Genomic DNA, 22744 nt, shown 5'->3' with positions numbered 1-22744 from the left:
TCTTCCAGTGTATTATTTATTTCAGACATTGCATTCTTTATTTCTTTCTGGTCCTTTTTTGTGGTTTCTATGTATTTTTTCATGCTGCTGAGTATCCTTATAATCATTACTCTAAATCTCTATCTGATAAATTGTTTTCCTCCATTTCACCTAGTTTTTCTTCTGGAGAATTCTCTTGTTCTTTCATTTGGGGTCTGTTTCTTTGTCTTCCCACTTTGACTCTTTTTTGTATTTGTTTCTATGTATTAGGTAAATCAGCAAAGACTCAAGTAAGACCTGTGTCCAACACTGTGACTGACCCTGGGTAACCTGTTGGAGCTATCAGTGATCCACAGCTGTGGCTCCATTTGCTGGGCCTGGGAATATAAAGAAAGAACCAGGCTGATCATCATGGATGGCTTTTTATCACCACTGGGCCTGGGGAAGGATCATCTAATGCTAAGAGCTCCCAAATATCTGCCTCTGTTTGCAGGCTTTCTGTTAGGCTTGAAGAGTGCAAGTCTTCCAGCTGTACGCCTCAGCATCAGGACTTAAGCACCACAGGATAGGAAAAGAATGATTCATTTTGCAGGATTATTGCTTCCCCTCAGGCTGACATCATTTGGAGGGGAGTGTTGTGCCTGAGAAAGATGGCTTCTGCAGTATGGGAAATGATTCATCACAGAGATCCTGGCAGCTCTTCCTTCTGTTCTCTCCCCAAGCCACCAACCCCAGACTCTCCTCACACATCCCTAGTCAAAGTCTTTGTCCTCCCTTTACCAGAGCCCAGGGTATGTTGCTACAAACATAATTTTTTTGTGTTTTTCCTGTAGAGGCTCTATGCAACTCCAGCTGTGTCCTCCTGGTGGACAGAAAACCTGCTGCTTTACACAGTCATATATTATTTGGGTTCCTTCCTGGTTCTGGTGCTGCAGGCTGGGGATCCCAGCTAGGGGTTCATCAATCTCCCAGTTGATGAAATATTCCACTGGAACTTCAACTGCCACCGTTGGGGGCTCAGCCAGCCCTCTCATGCTGCCTTTGCACTCCCTACCAGTCTCATTGTGGTGATGTGACCTCTTGCATCTGTCTGTGGTTATAAGGCTTCTGTCCAGCTAGTGTTAAGTTGGTTTTTCAGGTTGATTTTTCTATAATTTACTTGTAACTCCAGTTTGATCCTGGGTTAGTGTAGCTTCCACTTACTCCTCCCCCATCTTGGGTCTCCAATACCTGTACTGTTTTTCATCTTCAGCTGAGAACTAATGATGAAGGCCTACTGTATGCATTATCTGTGCCATTTCATATAGGGCACTTTAGCATCTGCAGATTTTGGAATCTGTGTGGGTTTCTGGAACTAATTGGGGGAGTCAAAATTTATACATGGATTTTTGACTGTATGTGATTGGGGGGGTACAGTCAGCAGCACCTTTAATCCCTAGGTTGTTCAGGGTCAGTTGGATTTTGTTTTTCTGAATATTTATTATCTGTTCTACCCATTTAAGCCTCAGGGCAAGGGAAACAAAAGGAAAAAATAAGTAGGATTACATCAAATTTGAAAATTGCTGGATCAAGTCAAGGAACATGTATAAAGGACCCATGGGCAAAGCCAAAGTGGGAAAAGATTGAGGTGGGGGGAGGGGAAAGTGGTGGCGGGAAAAAGGAGACAAATGTATTTGAACAATAAAAAATAAAACAAAAAAACTGTGGCAACTAAAAAATTAAAAAATAAAAAATAAATAAAAGCTTCTGCACAGCAAAGAATCCATCATCGTAATGAAAAGGGAACGCACTGTATGGGAGAACATATTCACCAATGATATATCTGATAAGGGGGTAATATCCAAAATGTAGAAAGAACTTATACAACTCAGCACCAGGAAGACAAGCAATTCAATTTAAAAATGAGTAAAGGACCTGAATAGACACTTCTCCAAAGAGAACATACAGATGGCTAATAGACATATTAAAAAATGCACAATGTCACTAATCATCAGAGAGATGCAAATTAAAACCACAAAGAGATATAACCTCACACTTGCCATAATGGCTACTATCATTAAATCAACAAACAAGTGCTGGCAAGAATGTGGGGAAAATGGGACCCTAATGCACTGTTGGTGGGAATAAAGACTGCTTCAGTCACTGTGGAAAGTAGTATGTATTTTCCTCAAAAAATTAAAATTAACTGCCTTTTGACACAGTGATTTTACTTCTGGGAATATACCCAAATAAATCTGAAACATCATTCAGAAAGAATATATGCATCCCTATGTTCATAAGAGCATTATTTACAATAGCCAAGGTTTGGAAAGAGCCCAAGTTCCCCTCAGTAGATGAGTGGATACAGAGTCGTCGTATATTTACACAATAGAATACTACTCGGCCATAAAAAGAAAGGAAATCTTACCCTTTGCAATAGCATGAATGGACCCAGAAAATATTATGCTAAGTGAAATAAGCCAATCAGAAAAAGACAAATACAATATGATTTCACTCATATGTAGAATCTAATGAAAAAAAATGAACTAACAAGCAAAATAAATAGACTCATAGATTGAGAGCAGGCTGACAATATTGGGGTTGGGAGGAGCTTGAAAGCTGGTAGGGTGGGAGCAAAGGGATTGAGGAAAAAAAGAGGAAAGCAAATTATCCTCTTAGGGAACATTTGTTGTATATTTTGCTTCCTGGTTATACTAAAACACACACACACAGAAATAAATTTCAAAATCATAACATGTAACTTTTGTACTTACAATATTCTATAAAACAGCACTTGTCTCTTTTTAATATATTCCAACGGAGCCCTAAGAGACAGGACTTCTCTCCAGGAAGAAAAGTGACACATCAATGAATCATGTAATTATACACATAGCCTTGAAGTAGAAATGGCTGTTTCTATTATAATTCATAATAACTAGATGAAATATGAGCCATTTTGACTGCTGAGAACATCAAGCAATAGACAGTAATTATTTAACAAGTAATTAAGTTAGAATCACTCGGGAATAGTTAGAAGTAAAGGTGAAGAAATATAAAGCTTTAAAATTTAGGATTAAACCCCAGGTGCCCTAGAAATCATTAACAAAATCATTAGGAAACACTTGTGCTAAACCCTGGAGAATATACATATATTCTTTTCATGAAATTTTTATTTTTACTTGCTTTGAGGCTATCACAGCTTTTTTTAATGAAAAATGTAATTTCTCATGAATTCAACATTATAACACAAGTGTGTTCATATTTTCATAAAATAATATTGGCTGTGCAAATACATGGTTGGTTGTGATTGCATTTGTAGCACCTTTTGGTAAAATAACATTAAAAGGACTCGATACAGTTCCAGCTGCTTCTCTGTGTTGGTGATACATCAGGTCCTCCATTCAGCCCAGATCTCTCCTGCTAAGTCCATGCATTTATGTCCAGGTGCCTACTGTCCACCTCCTCTTGCATATTCATAGGAAGCTCTAACCCAGCTTTCCACAGCCTAACAGGAACCTTCCCCATCCCACAAACCTGATTCTCATACTCTTTGTGATGGCTCCTGAGTGAATATCTAGCTACTCTAACCAGAATCTTTTTCTCTTTCCCAAATCTCTCTAATTAGAAGTCCTGCTGATCCTACCTCCTGAATGCCTATTGAATCCAAATCTCCCTTTAAATTTCTATTAGCACAGCCAAAGTGCAGGGCCTTATCATATCTTCTCTACAGAATAGCAATAGCTTTGTGAATTCCATATGACTACTTCACCAGTCCTCTGACACCAATCATTATTTTATATTGTTGCTTGAGTAATAGCTCTCAGACCAAAATATGATCAATTTTTTTACTGATTAACTTCTTTACATTTAATTGTTACTTTAAGATAGAATTCAAACACCTTAATCCATCAACCACACTTAATACTTCACAGGTTTAGGGGTCCCCACTCCGTGTCCCTATTACATTTGAACATCTTCCACAGCCTTCTGCACTCTAGATTCTGATATCTAGTTACTATTCTAAGTTTCAGACAAGACTTCATGTTGACAACAAGAGGTGAGTGCTGCTTTCATCTCTGTATTTTCAATGACAGTTATATGGTAAGTGCTCAGTAAATGGAAGAATCAATGAACTCAAATTACTATATCACAGGATGCTACTGAATAATGTGAACTTTCTCAAGCAATGCTTATTGTTTAAAGTATTTCAAAGATGTTTTAATCCAAGGAAAGTCTTCCTTGGCTGAGGAACTGAGCTGGCTAGTGGAGAAATATTTGCAAGCAAGGATGCCTCTGGTGGCTCTCAAATCAAACAACTTATATGCCTCCCATCTTGTGTATTCTTCGACATGGGCCTAGCTGTGCCTCATTATTTATGGTTTTGCCATCATTGTTCTTGGCCAGCCTGGTGACTTGTGATGTTGTCTACAAAACTGGCCATTTTTACAGCTTAACTCTGTGAGCTTGACTTGCAGACAATTTATGTATGGCCCAGGTTTCTTTAACTAAAGGTCACAGAACTTTAATAAAAGACTAAAGGCTAGCATCATTAATCTGCTTTTTTTTTATGGTCCTGTGTGAAAAACACAGAGGTAATATGATAACTCATGGAAGGTCTTATTTAGGTACTTAAAATATAATAGTTGGAACTAGAAAAGGTACAAGATGGGATAAAAATCCTTGTATATGTATGATAATTTATTACTCAGAATTTACTATTTCTAAACAACATGGATTTCTTTTCTCACCCTCTTTGCTGTAATTTGAAAGTGTTATCCTGCCGTACTCCCAGAGTACATTCTACTCAAGTGACTTTCACCGTTGAAAATATTGCACAGGTACCAAAGAATCAAAGATGTATCAGGAATGTGAGACCTTGGCTGCCTTCTGAAGAGCTTTGGACACCACAGCATTCTAGCATGTTGTCATAAGACAACACTATGCTAGAAGTATGCAAGAGTACTCTGAAACTCCAAAGCACTTTTCAACAGTATCATTAAGAAAGCATGTGAGTGGAGGACTCCCAGATCTCCCACCCACATCGTATGTATTCTAAGGAACTGAGTCAAAGCATCCTATAAAATATTTTTTCTAAAGTTTGACTTGTTTCAAGACTAACTCATGTTAAAGAAATGGTCAAGAAGTCATGTATTTTTGACTATTTAAACTAAGATATATGTTTTCATTTTACTTCCTGTTATAGCTAGAAGGAAAGTGGCATGCACAAATGTAGAACAGCAGAAAAATCACTTGAGGGTAAGATAACTTACATTTATTGTGAAGTACCAGGTGTTGTTTTGGGAGGTTTACCTATCTCAACACTTCTAATTCTCAGGCTGGTGCTGTTATTATTGTATGCATACTCCAGATGAGGAAACTGAGGCAGAGAAAATGTGAGTCACTTGTTGAAGATCACAAAGAGGTAAGCAGGTAAGGGAAAGTTCAGAACTTTGGTGCCAAAGTTCTTGCTCTCAATTACTCTTCAAAACTGCATTTTCTCTTAAGCTGCTTTCATGAAGACCAGGAAACAACAACAACAAAAAAAAATAATATCCAAGGATCCTTGTAAATAACAGAAGGGGAAATAATTGGAATGAAAGAAATATTGATCATGTACTAAAGCATTGGAATTAGGTTCAATAAAACTGGCCAATTTGCCTAATATTTTTCCAAATTGCAAATACTTCTATTTATCAGTTGATATTTTACTTAAAATTTCAGTTCTCGATAGTTCTTAATAGTAATTGTTGGTGTGTCAGTAACATACTAATATCTTGCATCCAGATTGCTTCAAGTGAATTTGTGAAAACCAAGGGAATGGCATCATTCAGAATTATGTGGCTACTCTATCTATAACCACTCCTTTCCCAACTAAGCTGTTCATAGTCTTTTCACTTATCAGGTCAAAGATAACTGCTGATAATTTGCAGGTGTAAGGCAGCCTATCTGATAAGTCATGTTCATTTTCATTCTCTGATGGAATTTAACTTTATGAAGTTTTTTCTTGGAAAAAAAATTCACTTAGGTTAGAATATGTACTTCTGTATTACAAATGATTCATTCATTTAATAAGTATTTATTGTATGCCAGACATTTTGATATGGGTCAGTTGTAGTAATCAATGTTAGCATCGTATGAAATAAAATTTACATTTATATTTTATGATCTTCCTAGCAAAACTTCTAAATAATTAAAGTTTATTTCAAATTAAAATGAAGTTAAAACATAAACTCTGATACATGGATTTGTAATGAAACCATAATTCTAAGGAAATAGTATTTCTCCATTATAACTAGTCTATTCCTTTAACTTGAAACCTTTTAAAGCTAAGAAATGTAGCCCTGTTGGGTTGCTCAGTTGGTTGGAGTATTGTCCTATACACCAGAAGGTTGTGGGTTCAATTCCTGGTCAGAACACATACTAGGTTCCAAGTTCGATTTCCAGTTGGGGTGCGTGTAGGAGACAAGCAATCTATGTAAATGTCTCTCTCTCCCTCCCTCACTCTTCCTTCCTTTCCTTCCTTCCTCTCTTCCTCCCTTCCTCTATTTCTCTCCCTCCCTTCCTTCCTTTGTCTCTGAAATCAATAAACATATCTTTGGATGAAGATTTCAACAACAACAAAGAAAACAGCGAAGAAATGTAGCTGTCTAATTGACTGCCCAACATGCTTCATTAAGTGCTTGTGCCTCTTCTCTCTCCAAGATGTAAAGACAGCAACTGCTGAGTTTAGATTTGGCTGACTGGAGGCAAAAACATTAAATCAACTTCACAAATTCAAAGCCCTCCAGTGATGAAAGAGGCCTGAAATTCCTGTGCTTGCATCAGCATGTCTTGCCCAGAACTGGTCCTTCTCTACCTTCTCACCAGCATTGTGCACATGCCACGTGGTGTCCCAGACACTTGTGTCAACTAGCTTCCTGTTAGGTTTGTCAGCAGAATTCCTGGTGGGGAGTCAGGGTGGAAGGGAGAGCTTTAGGCAGTGATGCAACTACCACAGGGAGGAGCAGCACTGAACGCAGGCTCTGAGTCCTGCCCAGGTGCTGGAGCCAATACCAGCAGACTCCTCAGCCAGTGGTCCTGGTTGCTAGGTCATGCCATTTTTCTATTATACCCTCAAGCTCCCTGGTATGGTAAACCTGGAGTTTCTAATGTTTGAATAAACTTATCTTTGACTTACAGCATGTTTGTAACTAATTTCCTGTGTTAATTACATCTGATAGAAAGTATTTTTTTCCTGATGAATACATCCTTTCTCCCCCTTCTCCCACAGGTGGTCAACTATCCTCTCTTTGGACAGAACCTATGATAAGGACCTCATGCCTTCCCTGCTAGTTTATTCCATCTTTGGAAATGGCTGACTTAGATAGATTTTTCTTTTATTAAACTAAAATCTTTCTCTATCATTTTTGTTCAATAGTTTATAGCTGTAGTAAAAAATATCAAATACTCAAATACATAAAGAGAGCAAGTATCCACCTCATGAGTCATTGCCTTCCCAGACCAAAGACCCCAAATTCCTTCAACTAATAGAAAATGGATTTTTATCTCTTTCACCATGTGGATAACTGCCATCCTAAGAAATGCCTCTTGAACACGAATCCCTTCAACTGTGGTACTCTGCTGTGCTCTAACCACCCTAGGATAGAACACAGCTACTATTGTGTAAAGGATAAGATTTCTTTCCTAGGCAGTTAGAAGGATTATCTTCAGTGGAGACTCAATAATTTTAAACGGCATCCAGCCCTGGTTGGTGTAGCTCAGTGGATTTGATAAGGGCAAGATGACTTGGGAGGAGCAGCCTAGCCAGAGACCCCTCCCAGGTTAACTGTTAATCATTGCTTATCTGTTCCTGTAGCCCGTTTTCACATCCCTTCCCCCGCCTGGGTAGCACATCAATCTCATCAATCTCCCACCTGAATGCTAATCCCTTCCCCCACCTGGGAAGCCCATCCGTTTCCCGCCCGGAATGCTAGGGCTTATAAACCCCTATCTAACCCCGATTCGGGGCTCAGAATTTGGAGACTGCCTCCTCTGAGCCCGCGCGTGTGAATAAAGGCTTACTCCGTTCCCTGAATCGTGTCTTGAGTCTGGCTTTCCGTAACATTTGGTTCCCTGACCGGGAAACGACTCACACGAGCAGGCCGTTTGCCTCCGGTGAAGACGGCTGGGGTCGGCCGGGCGAGCCCGGACTCCAGAGGGAAGCACGTGCCCCGGTGATTTCGGGTCCCGAGGGGCTGGGCTCCCCTTGGCCCCGACCTCGGGCCGTTCCATAACCCGGGCACTCGGGGAGCGGACCCAAGCCTACCTGAAGGCGCCAGATTGGTAAGTGCCCCGGGGACCAGACCCGAATCAGACCCACCTATAAGTGGTGGAAGGAGAGGCTGATCACCTCTCAGGCCGACCGGCCTCTGGCACGGTTTCCCTGTCGGGAGGGAAAGTGTTAACCTCTGTGTGATTGAGTGAGTGACTGACTGTGTGGCTCCACAGGCCAGCGGGTTTCCCCGAGCCTACGGAGTCTGAGTGAGCCCTAACCTGCGGGTCCTCGGTCTGTCATACAGCATAAGGGCTGGGAAGCTAACCCGGACTCTACTCGGGCAGCCTTAGCTAAGACAGACCCAAGTCCCTCGCGAGAGGAGAGGCCAGGCGGGCGAAAGTGAAAGTATCCCTGCTGCCCCCGTTTGTCTGTGCCGTTTCGGGAGGGATCATGGGGGGCAGACAGTCTACCGTCTTAGATTGCATGTTAAGGAATTTCGACCGGTTCCGGGGCCAGCAGCCCGATATGGATCCGGGGCAATTAGAAATTTTCTGTTCCGCTGAGTGGCCCAGGTTCGGGGTAGGTTGGCCTCCTGAAGGAACCCTTGACCTAGACATAATTAGGGCTGTCCATCTCATAGTCACAGGAAGTCCAGGACACCCAAACCAATTCCTCTACATAGAAAAGTGGCAGGAGCTAGCGCAAGAGATGCCCGACTGGCTCCGGAAGTGTGCAGGGGTCAAACCTCGTCACCTAGACTCTGCGGGAGGGCGAGCCAGGGGAGCCCGGAACTGTTGCTCCCGATCAAAGGAAAGGGATGTAACCCGCATCCTAGTTGCCAAACCAGAGGAAGACCCCCCGGTGCAGCCTCCCCCTTACCCAGCTAGGAACTTGGGAGGTCAGGCAGAAGCGCCTGAAACACCGCCCCCTTCAGTCTCGCCCCTGCAGCCCGAGGCAACAGCGCCCCCAGAATCTCCTATCACCTCCCGCTTAAGACACCACCAGTCCCTCCAGATGCCACTGCGGGAGACCCAGGGCCCGCCACGAACGAGGCCTGATGGGACCTTATACCCAGGACTGGTCGTGTTTTACCATCAGCCCTTTAGCACGACTGACCTCTTGAACTGGAAACACCACACACCCTCATATTCGGAGAAGCCCCAGGCACTCGTAGCCATTATGCAAACTCACCGGCCAACGTGGTCTCAATCAGCCGGACCTTGGGAGCGCCCAGTGGCTTACCTGTCTAAGCAACTGGATAACGTCGCGGCCGGGTGGCCCCCTTGCTTGAGGGCAGTTGCAGCCGCGGTATCCCTGCTACAAGAAGCGGACAAATTAACTTTGGGGCAGGAGACCACTCTATTCGTTCCCCATAGCATCCATAGCCTCCTGGCAGGACAGGGGCACCGATGGCTGTCCAACCCCAGACTGACACAATATCAGGGCATACTCCAAGAGAATCCTCGGGTCCAGGTAAAGACTGTAAAAAGATTAAACCCTGCAACCTTCCTGCCAACTGAACTGGGGGACCCAGACCACTGCTGCCTAGAGGTTACTGAGGACGTCTATGCCAGCCGACCGGACCTGCGGGACCAGCCTCTGCCCAATGTTGACGTGACCTATTTCACAGACGGCAGCAGTTATATGAGAGAAGGGGTCCGAGGGGCAGGGTACGCAGTAACCACGCTTGACCAGGTGGTAGAAGCCAAAGCCTTGCCCTCTGGATGGTCGGCCCAGAGAGCGGAACTCTGGGCCTTAATAAGAGCACTGGAGTTGGCCCGGGAACGGAAAGTCAATATCTACACAGACTCTAAGTATGCCGACGCCACCCTGCACATCCACGGGGCCATCTACCGAGAACGCGGGCTGCTGACAGCAGAAGGAAAGGAAATTAAAAACAAGACAGAAATCCTGTGTCTCCTCGAAGCAGTTTGGGCCCCAACTGCGGTGTCCGTCATCCACTGCAAAGGCCATTCCAAACAAGACACCATACCAGCCCGCGGGAACCAGAGGGCGGACTCAACAGCAAAGGCTGCCGCAGTATGTGGTGAGATGGCAGAAGTACAGCCCTCCCTTCTCGGACCCCTGCTGGGGGACCCCATTAACCGTCGGGACTATGAGCCAGCAGAAATGAAATGGGCCCAACGGGCCGGAGGACAAGAAACCCCCGAGGGAACTTGGAGGTTACCTGATGGGCGCGTATATGTGCCCCAGAGCCAGGCCAGCAATTTAGTCAAACTGCCACCATCTGACCCACCTGGGTAAGACCTCCCTGGAAAACTTGCTCAAAAGGTATTTCTACTTCCCCAACCTGTCAACCCTGTGCTCAACAGCCTTGGCTCAATGCGTTACCTGCGCAAGGAACAATGCAGCCCCGCATCAAGGAGCCCCACCCGGAGTCCAACACAAGGGGTCCCAGCCCTTCGAGGACCTCCATATTGACTTTACAGAAGTCAAGACCAGCCGAGGATTTAAGTATCTCCTGGTCCTGATCTGCACCTTTTCGGGTTGGGTAGAAGCCTTCCCCACCAAAACTGAGAAAGCTCGGGAAGTAACCCAAATCCTTCTCAGGGAAATTATACCCAGATATGGGCTCCCACTCACTATTGGTAGTGACAATGGCCCGGCGTTCATCGCCCAGGTGGTTCAGGAGGTCGCCCGGCTCCTGCGCATCGACTGGAAGCTACACACGGCCTATCGGCCCCAAAGCTCTGGTAAAGTGGAACGAATGAACCGAACTCTCAAGGAAACCCTAGCTAAGTTCCATCAAGAAACCGGCCTGCAATGGACAGACCCGTTACCACTAGCCCTGCTACGGGTTAGGAATGCCCCGAACCCCTCGGGGTATACTCCCTATGAGTTAGTTTTTGGAAGACCCCCACCTATAACTAGAATAGGAAGTCCCAATGACCTTCGACAGAAGGGGGAGTTACAGCAGACCCAGTACTTACAACAGTTGGGTAAGACCCTAGACAGGATCTACGGGGCCCAATTGGGCCAGGAACCCAAACCCCGAGGGAGGCCAGCACACCCCTTCCGTCCAGGCCAGTATGTATGGGTAAAGGATTGGAAAAAGGAACCACTCCAACCCATTTGGATGGGCTCACATCTAGTACTATTAACCACCCCTACTGACCTTAAAGTTACAGGAATAACCCCCTGGATCCACTACACTCGAGCCAAGGCAGCAGCAGATCCAGACGAGCCAGGACTTCGTAGCCACCGAACCTCCACCTCGAAGGGAGCCCCCACAGTCCGGCTGAAGAGAACTGAAGGACAGTGGGCCTTCTACCCGAGGAACCAGAGACCTGATCCCACCCCAGAGTAGTGACCAACCATCTTAGTCGGCAACCAAGGCATGATCCCTGCAGAATAGGCGAGCCCTAGATCTCCTCACAGCAGAAAAAGGGGGGACTTGCCTATTCCTAGGCTGGAATCTTAACCCAGAAGGTTAAGGAGCTGAAAGATGGTGCGAAGCGCTACCGAGAGTCAGGGCAAGGGACATGGAGCTTAGATACCCAAATCTGGCTCCGCTGGCTGGCTCCATTCCTAGGCCCCCTGATATTACTCCTCTTAGGAATAAGTCTAGGACCCTGGCTGCTGCGCACCCTCATTAATAACATAGAGACCGCGGTCACCAGACGAGCCGCTGCTCGAGTGCTGCTCCTCCAGCATCACCGATACCAAAGACTCCCGACCCAACCCCAACAGAGTGACCACCGTGGCTTGTGTGATGATGCTAAGACTCAGGCCAATCTCGTGTAGCATCAAAGGTGGAATGATAAGGGCAAGATGACTTGGGAGGAGCAGCCTAGCCAGAGACCCCTCCCAGGTTAACTGTTAATCATTGCTTATCTGTTCCTGTAGCCCGTTTTCACATCCCTTCTCCCGCTGGGTAGACATCAATCTATCAATCTCCCACCTGAATGCTAATCCCTTCCCCCACCTGGGAAGCCCATCCGTTTCCCGCCGGAATGCTAGGGCTTATAAACCCCTATCTAACCCCGATTCGGGGCTCAGAATTTGGAGACTGCCTCCTCTGAGCCCGCGCGTGTGAATAAAGGCTTACTCCGTTCCCTGAATCGTGTCTTGAGTCTGGCTTTCCGTAACAGATTGAGTGCTGGCCTGTGAACCAAAGGGTCACTGGTTTGATTCCTAGTCAAAGCACATTACTGAGTTGTGGGCCAGGTCCCCAGTAGGAGGCATGCAATAGGCAACCACATAGTGTTTCTCTTCCTCTCTTTCTCCTTGCTTTTCCTCTCTCTAAAACTAAATAAATAAAATCTTTTTAAAAAAATAAAATGTAAAAAAATAATAAAATGGCACCCAGAAATCTCTCCAAGTTTCATTGTAATAACTCTAGAAAACATAGTATGTGAGAGGGAGAAGAGAATATCTTCAAATATAAACTTTAAAGAGAAAAGATAAGGAGCCCATTTCATTCCTTCTCTTTTCTTCCCTTTCATTAACTCCTAGCAACTTTAAGACATGCAGGCAACCAGCTCTGCCAGGGTTTCATCAGTGGGAATCCACTTGGGGAACAAAGAAGGGGATGACCTTCTAATTACCACTGTGTAGTTTTTCTTTCTCAAGCTTTGGCTAAAACCAAGCAAGCAGGTCATTTGAACCTTACAGTATTTTGTCACTCTCCAGAAAAAGGCCCACAGTGTACCATGTAGTGACACCACAAATTGTGTTTGACTTTGCGAGAACGCTTTACTCCACCTCAAATGTCTCTTGTAACAATGACTTGTGATTATAAACATAGCCAACTGTATGCACAGGAATTAACACACTGAAAAGCAAAATAATTTAATGAATACTGCCTCTCTCCTATAATTTGACTATTTTCATCTATAATTTACTTTTTGATCTTAAAAATAGCTGCTTCCTCCTTTCAATCTGCTTAATAAAATTCTTCTGCTAAAGTATACAGAAATAAAACAGTAACATGGTTGTAAGAGAATGAGCCAAAAGTAAAAGCGTCATTGAAAGTGCATGATTTAAAAGAGGAACTCAGTGATGAGCAGACTTGGGAGCCAGTCTTTGCACCAGCCTCACCAGATGTGACCTTGAGCAAGTAACAGAACATTTCTAAGCCTCTGTTCCCTTATCCTTAAAACAAGCATAATCAGAATATCAACTTCATTACAGAATTGTAAATTTAAATGAGATTTTGGAACTTCTCAGTGTGATTAGTTCCTGGTCCATAACAACAGGAAACAGCTTGCTGTATTATCTTTTTTATTCTCACAAAGACAGTTATGCATAATCATTCATATACCTACTTGTACATGGTTAAGCAAATAGAATGAAAGTAATGCATGATGCTGGAGCTTGTTCATTCATCCATTCATTCACTCATTCAGCCATTGTTGCTAGATCATGGAGGAGCTCACAGTCTTGTAAGGAACCTAGACAGACAGGCGTCTACAATGCATGTGATGAGTGCTGTAACAGAACACTGTCCTGGTTAGAGCTGCACCAGGGAGTGACTGCCTAGAAGGGCTGGAAAGTCTACTTGCAGCTATTGGCTGCACTGAAGGAGGGAAGGTTCTCCACAATAAGGAGCAGAATGGGTCAAGACAAGAGAAAGCCTGGATGTGCATGGGAATTTAAATGAATTTGGTTTGCTCAGAGAGTAGGAACACCAATAGGAGAGACACAGAGGGAGACAAGTAGAACAAGGCCAGAGATAAAGGGCCTCCATGCAACATTGCATTTCAATTGTACCAGTGAAGCAGTGGGAGGGCATTAGGCAAAGATAAGACATTTGTAGTTTTAAAATAAATATTGAATAGCTCTTAAAACACATGCTTTAGAATGAGGTGCAGGGGTCATAATACTGGGAGTAAAACCCAGTGGGGAAGTATAGAGGAATCAGAGAAGAGATTTTGTTTTTTTTTTGTTGTTTGTTTGTTTGTTTTTGTCTTTTTTTATACACTAACCAGTTGTGTGAATTCAATCAAGTTTTTAAATTAAAGAAGTGAGAGGAGGGGACTTTTGGTGAAGAGAGTGGCATAAGTATACACAGCTCAGCTCCTTGTACAACCACATTAAAATTACAACTAAACTGTGGAACAACTGTCATTCATAATCACCAGAAATTAAGCTGAATGGAAGTCCTATAACTACAGAATTAAAGAAAACACATCAAAACTGATGGGGGCAGCAGAGACACGTGCTGGTGTGGGCTGGTCCCACGCGCACATGTGGCAGATAAAAAATGGGAGGGATATCTTAGGAGCATGGGGTTCCAGCCCCACACCAGGTCCCCCTACTCCAGGATTCCAGTGCCAGGAAGAGAAGTCTCCATAACTTCTGGCTGTAAAAATCATCAGAGATTAAGGCTGTGGAAGACAGAAACTGCTGGAATCCCAGGCAGTTCCTCTTAAACGCCCATGCACAGACTTACTCAGACTCACTCCCTGGGAGCTCCAGCGTGGGGCAGCAGATTGAAAAGCATCAGAGACATACAGGGAGGAACTGAATTGTCCAGCATCAGGGCAAGAGCTGAGGGGCAGCTTTCTCCCAGACAGAACAGCTGCTAGAGACCATTGCTCCTCTTCTGAGCCCTTCCCCAACAGAGCAAGCAGCAGGAACCAAATCTGAGACTTCATCACCCTGGCTCACGCTGTTCGCCCCACCCTGGTGATTCCCTGGGGCCCTGCACCACCCAAATTTCAGTCCCACCCAAGGTATTCCCAGTGGCTTTTCCATATGAATACCTTGTCTTGGCCCATGCTTCAGATTTTCTTAAATTCTCTCTCAACAAGGAGCATCTGGCTTCAGTGATCCCTGTACCCTCTTTGCTAAGTTGCACCAGGCCCAGTACTAGCATCAGCTGGCCTTGGTTCTCCTGAGCACCTCCAAGCCCAACACAAATAGCAGCCATCTGCAGACCACTTTTGTTAATAATACTATGTGACCACAGAGAGAACACAGGCAGTGGCTGACCTTGGAAGTACCAACAGAAATCAAAGCTCGACTACAACGGGTGGGTGTACACAGCCCACACAGTGGGAGCACCTTGAGTACCTAGCTAGGGTAATAGGGGAGGCTGGACCCTATAGGACCCTACAGGACACCTACTAATTTACGCCATGCTACCAAGCCTGGGAGATGTAGCTGCTTTACCTAATGCATAAAATCAAACACAGGAACGCTGGCAAAATGAGAAGACAAAGAAACATGGCCCACATAAAAGAACAAAACAAAACTTCACAAAAAGAACTAAACAAAATAGAAATAAGCAATCTATCAGATGCAGAGTTCAAAAACTGGTTATAAGGATGCTCAAGGAACTTAGTGAAGACTCCAACAGGATAAAAAATATCCAGTCAGAAATGAAGGATACACTAATTGAAATAAAGAACAATTTTCAGGGAATCAACAGTAGAGTGGATGAAGCCAAGAATCAAATCAGTGATTTGGGACATAAGGAAGCAAAAAAACAACCAATCAGAACAACAAGGAGAAAAAGAATCCAAAAAAATGGAGATATGTGAGGAGCCTCTGGGACAACTTCAAGCATACCTACATTTGCATTATAGTGGTGCTGGAAGGAAAAGAGGAAGAGCAAGAAATTGGAAACCTATTTGAAAAAATGACAGAAAACTTCCATAACGTGGTGAAGAAAATAGACATGCAAGTCCAGGAAGCACAGAGAGTCCCAAACAAGATGGACCCAGAGAAGCCCACTCCAAGACACATCATAATTAAAATGCCAAAGGTTGAAGAGAAAGACTCTTAAAAGCAGCAAGAGAATAGCAGTTAGTTACCTATAGGGGAGTTCCCATCAAACTGTCAGCTGATTTCTCAAAAGAAACTTTACTGGCTAGAAGGGATTGGCAAGGAGTATTAAAAGTCATGAAAAGCAAGGACCTACAATCAAGATTACTCTACCTAGCAAAGCTATCATTTAGAATTGAAGGATGGAAAAACAGCATCTCAGACAAGAAAAAGCTAATGGAGTTCACCATCATTAAACCAGTACTATATGAAATGTTGGAGTGTTCCTTAAGAAGAAAAGATTGAAAATACATACAATAAAGTGACAATAAATTCATATCTATCAATGATTGAATCTAAAAAACAAACTAACAGGCAGAATAGAAACAGAATCATAGATACAGAAAAGATTTTGGTGGTTGCCATATAGGAGAGAGATCAGGGGTTGGGTGAAAAAGATGAAGAGATTAAAAAGGACAAATTGATAGTTACAAAATAGTCATGGGGATGTAAAGTACAACATAGGAAACAGCCAAATAAATACATGCACGACTCATGGATATGGACAATGATGTGGGGCTTGCCTGAGGGACTGGTGAGAGGGTGCTGGGTGGAGGAGTCAAAGAGGGAACATTTGGGACAACTGTAATAGCATAAAAAATAAAATATAATAATTTTTAAAAAGAAGTGAGAAGAGAATACTAGATGACTCGCAAAATATCATTGGACATTAATGTTTTTAACATGTTGTTGCAAAACATAAAATTATATTTTTCTAATAGAAAATTATTTGAGCTAGGATTTTGTAGGTCATTCAGTGCTCTATTCCTGTTCCTTTTATACCACATATTTCTAAAATGTTATAAAAATAAAATAATTTGTGCAAGCGCTAATTTTCATAGTGTAACCTATGGAAATATAAAATGTTTTTTCCAAGTATCTCCTCCCATGTGCTTTACCTAAAAGTGGTGCAAATAAGTTATGCAAACCACATTTGCAAAATTGTATAAACTTCTAACAACCTTATTGGTATAAATAATGTGCTTTATTTAACTATAAAATGCTAAAAAACAGTTTACCATTTACTTTACTGCTGTTGAAATGAGCAGCAGGATATTTATTTCTGTGTATTCAATCATGATCAAATAGTTGTAGACTTGGAAAAGAATTTTATATTTTAAAATTTTACTTTACATAGAAGCAGGTGAAGTTGACATCTTGATTTTGAAAGTTATTAGCAAAATGCATATGTTATAATTTACATTTAAATATATTTAAATAATTATAGTAAGTTGCAATAAATTCTATTCCTTCAAAGAATGTTGAGGGTGCAGTGTTTAATAGTCTTCAGATGGTTTGGTCTGTGGGTTCACCTTTTCTATAATTGCTGGCATTTCTCTGAAGGTTAGAAAGGGAAAAGATCTTAAAAATAAATTTAATGAGTCTGTCTTATGGGCTTCCAAAAGGAAATTGAGACTGTTTGTCAGTTTAATGACAGTCTATCCACTTTGTAAAAGGACAGTAAAAGGTAATGTGCTCTCTTCATCAGACAGGCTTTTGACTGGTTATCTACTGACCTTCTGAATAGCTTTGAAGCATTCAGGGAGAGTCTATAAAGCAGTATTTTCATCTCTCATCCTTTAAGTGACTACGTTTAAGCGCATATCATGACATTTACTTTAAAGGTGCTACCTACAACATCCTGTCATTAATTTGATCAAAACTTGCTTTAAGGAGCACACTTTGGCTTTAGCATCCCCAGCACCTGTTTTCACATAAGTCACAGGTGAAAAAAAGTAAAGGAAAACTGGCTTCTACTTTACAAGTTAATTGAAGTCAGCATGATTTATTGAGCACTCACTATATGCAGCCACTAGAGTAGGTACGTCTCACTCCAACTTCCACTTTTTATTTTATTTAAATAAATAAAATAATTTGTGCAAGGGCTAATTTTCACGGTGAAACCTATGGGAATATAAAATATTTTGTCCAAATATTTGCTCCCATGCGCTTTACCTAAAAGTGGTGCAAATAAGTTATGCAAACCGCATTTGCAAAATTGTATATCACAACAGGCAAGCTCATCATCTGCTCTCATAAAAGAGCTCTCTTTTCTATATTTTTAACTTAATGAAACCACCATCTAAATGTTTACTTTGCTACTCCAACCCATCTTTATCTAATCAATTATCAAAGCATGCTGATTTTCTCAAATTCCTTGCCTTCTCCCCAACTAAACTACCATTTTCAGGCCTGATCTACTACAGAGGCTTTATTATCCATCTTCCTGACATTGGACTTGTCCCGATCAACTCTAGCCTTTACATAAGTCCCAAAGTCTTCAGCGTAGCCTCTGCCTCTGCCCTGCCACTTTCCTCCAGCCACCTTGCCACAGAGCAGCATCAGACATTCTGTCAGGGCCGCTTAACACGAGGCAAGGCTTCTTTGACTGGAACTCAGGTTATTCCACTGCTTCCAGCCTCACTTCAAGCTTCCACACCATCAAATGGCTTGTGGTTTTCTGCACAAATCATGATCCTTTTCACTTCATTCATTCATTCAAGAATTATTTATTAAGCTACATACATTATACAAGGTTGAAAATGCAATGGTTAACTAAATATCTACAAAGAGGTTATGGTCTAGCGCATTCTTCTAGAAATCCCATCTTATTCCAGATCCAGACAAATTTTATTGTTATGCATTGCCTTCTGGGAGAGACTTCTGACCAGCCAGGCTCCCCAGCCCCCACCTGCTTAAAACCTAATTCTTCCCCTGTGCATGAATGAATACCTGAACAAATACCTCTTCTCTCAAACATCTTATAATCAATGGGAGAACACAGAAATATGTACATGTCCCCATAAAAATGCAGAGAGCAATCAGGGAAATAGAAATATCTCTGTGTTACAAAAGGGAGAAATTTCTTCAATAAATATTCCCTGAGTACCTGGTGAAAAGTGCACATAGAGAAGGGAGGAGCAGGAAATCATTGAATAACATGGGAGTCAGAAACTTCCATGGGGAGGAAGTATTTGATGTGAGAAGAATTTCCACAAAAGACAGTGAGGAAAGGAAAAATTTTCTAGGTATAAACAACTGTTTAGCAATTTGGGGCAGTGGGAGATAAAACTGGATTAAATGGACACATTTAGCTAGCCACAGTGCCAAAAGCTCTACTGAGATATCTGCACTTCATGTGATGGGCAGTGAGAGACCATGTAAGTTCTTGAGTATGGAGTGATATAATCCCAGCTATGCTCTAGAAGGAATTGAAAGAGAAGGATGTGAATTGGGGAGAGAAGGGCTGAGAGGTCTTTTGCACAAATCCACGTGAAATATGATGGATGCCTGAGGGTAATGGCAGAAATGATAACATAAAGAAAGAAATGGACATCAGAAAAGTAACAAACAGAGATATAAGAACAAAAGAAAATTTGCATGAGCAATAAAAATTAATTTGGAATATGTTCAGACTTCTACTACAGTACTAGTATTTGTTTATACCTTCCAATCCCAGTGCAAACTAGGAGCAACTTGAGGCAGGAATCAGACATTGTTTTAGCAACTCTGTCTTCAGTACCAGCAGAGTCCCTGGTTCCCAGTGAATACTCAGGGACAGTTCTGAATTAATAACTTAGCCACCAATTAATTTTATATTCTCTAATCCACAAAAAAAAAATGTATCACACTGTCATGTAAACTTTGGAATCATGGCCCATTTTCCTTTTGTGTTTACTAAGAAGAAATATATTTTTAAAAATTGTACATCATTGTTTTTCCAAACAATTCCATCTAACATTTTGATTTATAGTATTACCAACTATTTTCTTGAAATCATAAATTAAGTTGCTGGAGAAGAGGTATGTTCTTTCTGTGTGGACTCAAATTCCCAATATTTTTGAAGTCTTGTAAAAAGTAGAAAGCATTAACCTCCCTAAAATGTAACATTGGTCTGCCTGTTTTCAAATACAAAGCAAGAAAAATAACTTTAATTTTTTTCTTCTGGCCTACTAGATATTGGTACTTGTTTTGAAAAAGTTAATGTGTGAAGCTGGTTTAATACCTATCTAGTTGCATATCTCTGGCTGCATTTCTATTTGAATGCTTTATATCACTGACAATTCAATATAAAAATGACCAAACTGCTTATGTTTCTTCCTAAATCCTTCTTTCCTCCTCGCATATCTGTTGCTGGTAGCAACTACTTCTTTATCCTAGATTTTCAGGATAACTTCTGATTCCTGAACTGTGTTGGGAGAAAACAGTCTCTAATATGTCTTTTTAGTTTTCCTCTCCACTTTGTCATTATTATTTTCTCTTTCTGTTTCTGCAGCTTAATGTGACCATGTGTGTGCACTCTCAACAATGTACTATTTTCATTTTTTGCATGGTTATTACTAAGACAGGAACAACTATGACAAAGCACTGAAAAATTAGGAGCTAAGAAAAAGTTGATAAGAACATAAAATTAACTAGTATGAAACTGTTCTTTAATTTTGTTATGTACTGCACTCCGTACATAAAAGGGGGAATTAGGAGAATCAAGATGGCGGAGGAGTAAGTAGAAGTCACACTGACCTCCTCCCAGGACCAACCTGGAATTACAACTACATTGTGGAGAAATCACCTGGAACAAACAACTGAACAATAGCGAGAGAGGAGCCTTATAACCTCAGACAGACAGAAGAATCAGCTTTAGCACAACCTAACTGGTAAGGAGTGTGGTGGAAATTACAGAGGCAGGAGGGCACCCACGGGCGGCAGCACCAGAAGGATATTGAAAGGGCCAGTCGGAGCCCCCGAGAAGAGCAGGGTCTAAACCATAAGCGGGGACCCCCAGCCTACAGCACAAGAGCCCAGAAAGGACACAGATAACAGCCAGTTGCTAAAAGCAACAGGATGCTCTCTGCCAGAGACAGACAGTTGGAGATGCAAAGAGCTGTTTAAAGGGCCACCACCTAAATTTTTGTTTGCAGCTACTTACTCTGGGAGGCAGCAAAGACAGGGACAGAGTGGGCTGGAAACACCTGAGGAGAGACTGGGGAAGGGTGCTTTGGGGAGAAAACTGAGAGAGTAGCTGGCAGGAGTGCTGACTCATCCCCCATGCACCAGCAACCCTCTTGCTCAGGCAGCCCACTCCCCTGAGAGGTAGCAGTGCGAGAGGACATAATAGCACCACCTCCAAGAGGCTCTGCCTAGGCCCGGTAGTGCTAAAACCTGATGGTGAGTGCAGAGTGGTAGCCACGGATAGTAGGTCCCTGGCTAAAGGGGGTGCAAAGTGGTCTAGAGACACTTGAGGAGAGACTGGAGACAGAGGCTTTGGGGAGAGAATGGAGAGAGTAGCCAGCAGTATACCAGTGCTGACTCCTTCCCCATATGGCCGCAGCCATCTGGCTCAGGCAGACCACTCCCTTGAGCAGCAGCAGCCTGAGAGGACCCAATTATCCTTGCCCCCAGGAGGGACTTTGCCCCGCCTTGTGGTGTCTCTAAGCTGACCTTCTGAGTGCAGAGTGACTAGATTAACAGCTGAAGGAAACAGCCACAGACAGTAGATTCCTGGAAGTCTCAAACAGACTACCTAAGGTCAGACAAGGTCAACAACTAACATCATCAGAAGCAGATCCAGACAGAAAAACAAAACAAAACAAAACAAAACAGCAGTCTCCTACCATAGAAGTTCACACCACAAGGTCAGGAAATCAAGACAGATCAATTTAAGAAACAGAAGCAAAAAAAAGAGTCTCACAAATAATTGGAAGACAAAAAAAAAAAAATCCCTAGTCAAAGGGAAAGGAGGAATCCCCAGAAAGAAAACCAAATGAAACAGAGGCAACTAAACTATCAGATATTGAGTTCCAAGCAACGGTTCTAAGGAAGCTCAATGAGCTCAGTGAGCTCAGAAAGAATTACAAAAAACTACAGGGAAACTATGAGGAACTTAATGCACACTATATCAGCATGAAAAAGGCATAGAAACTATCATAAGAGACAAGAGGAAATGAAAAAGACAATTTCTGAATTGAAGAACACAGTGGAAGGAATCAAAAGCAGGCTAAATGAAGCAAGGGAACAAATCAGCAAGCTGGAGGATAAAGTAGAAAAATGCTCCCAGAAAGAGCAAGAAAATGAAAAAAGACTCAAAAAGAATGAAGAGACATTGAAGGAAATGCAGGACAACCTGAAACATAATAATATCCGTATAATAGGGATAAAAGAAGGAGAAGAAGAGGAGCAAGGGATAGCGAACATGTTTGAAAAAGTCATGATGGAAGACATCCCTAATTGGAGGAGAGAAAAAGTCACACAAGTCCAGGAAGCACAGAGGGTCCCATTCAAGAGGAACCCAATGAGGCCCATGCCAAGACATACTATCATTACAATGGCAAATACCAAAGACAAACAGAGAATCCTAACAGAAGCAAGGGAGAAACAGGTAGTAACATACAAGGGAGCCCCAATACAGCTAGCAGCTGACTTCTCAACAGAAACACTACAAACCAGAAGTAAATGGCCAGACATATTCCAGGTCATGAAAAGCAAAGACTGCAACCAAAGACTCTACCCAGCAGGGCTCTCAATTAAAATGGAAGGTGTTATAAGGAGTTTCCCAAAGAAAAGAAGGCTAAAAGAATACACCTCCACCAAACCAGCATTGCAAAATATGCTAAAGGGACTGCTTTAAGAAGATGAAGAAAAGGAGTCTATCAATACCCAGTTCCTTTCACAGTCACCAATACTTGATATTACAATATTTTTAAAACTTATTAATCTGATTGTGATAATGATGTGTTAATTGTT

This window comes from Pteronotus mesoamericanus, unplaced genomic scaffold (genome assembly GCF_021234165.1).
Source record: "Pteronotus mesoamericanus isolate MK-2021 breed Mesoamerican mustached bat unplaced genomic scaffold, CSHL_Meso_final scaffold_54, whole genome shotgun sequence".
NCBI classification, from domain to species: Eukaryota; Metazoa; Chordata; class Mammalia; order Chiroptera; family Mormoopidae; genus Pteronotus; species Pteronotus mesoamericanus.
The sequence above is the reverse complement of the archived record's forward strand: the minus strand, read 5'-3'. Positions refer to the sequence as shown.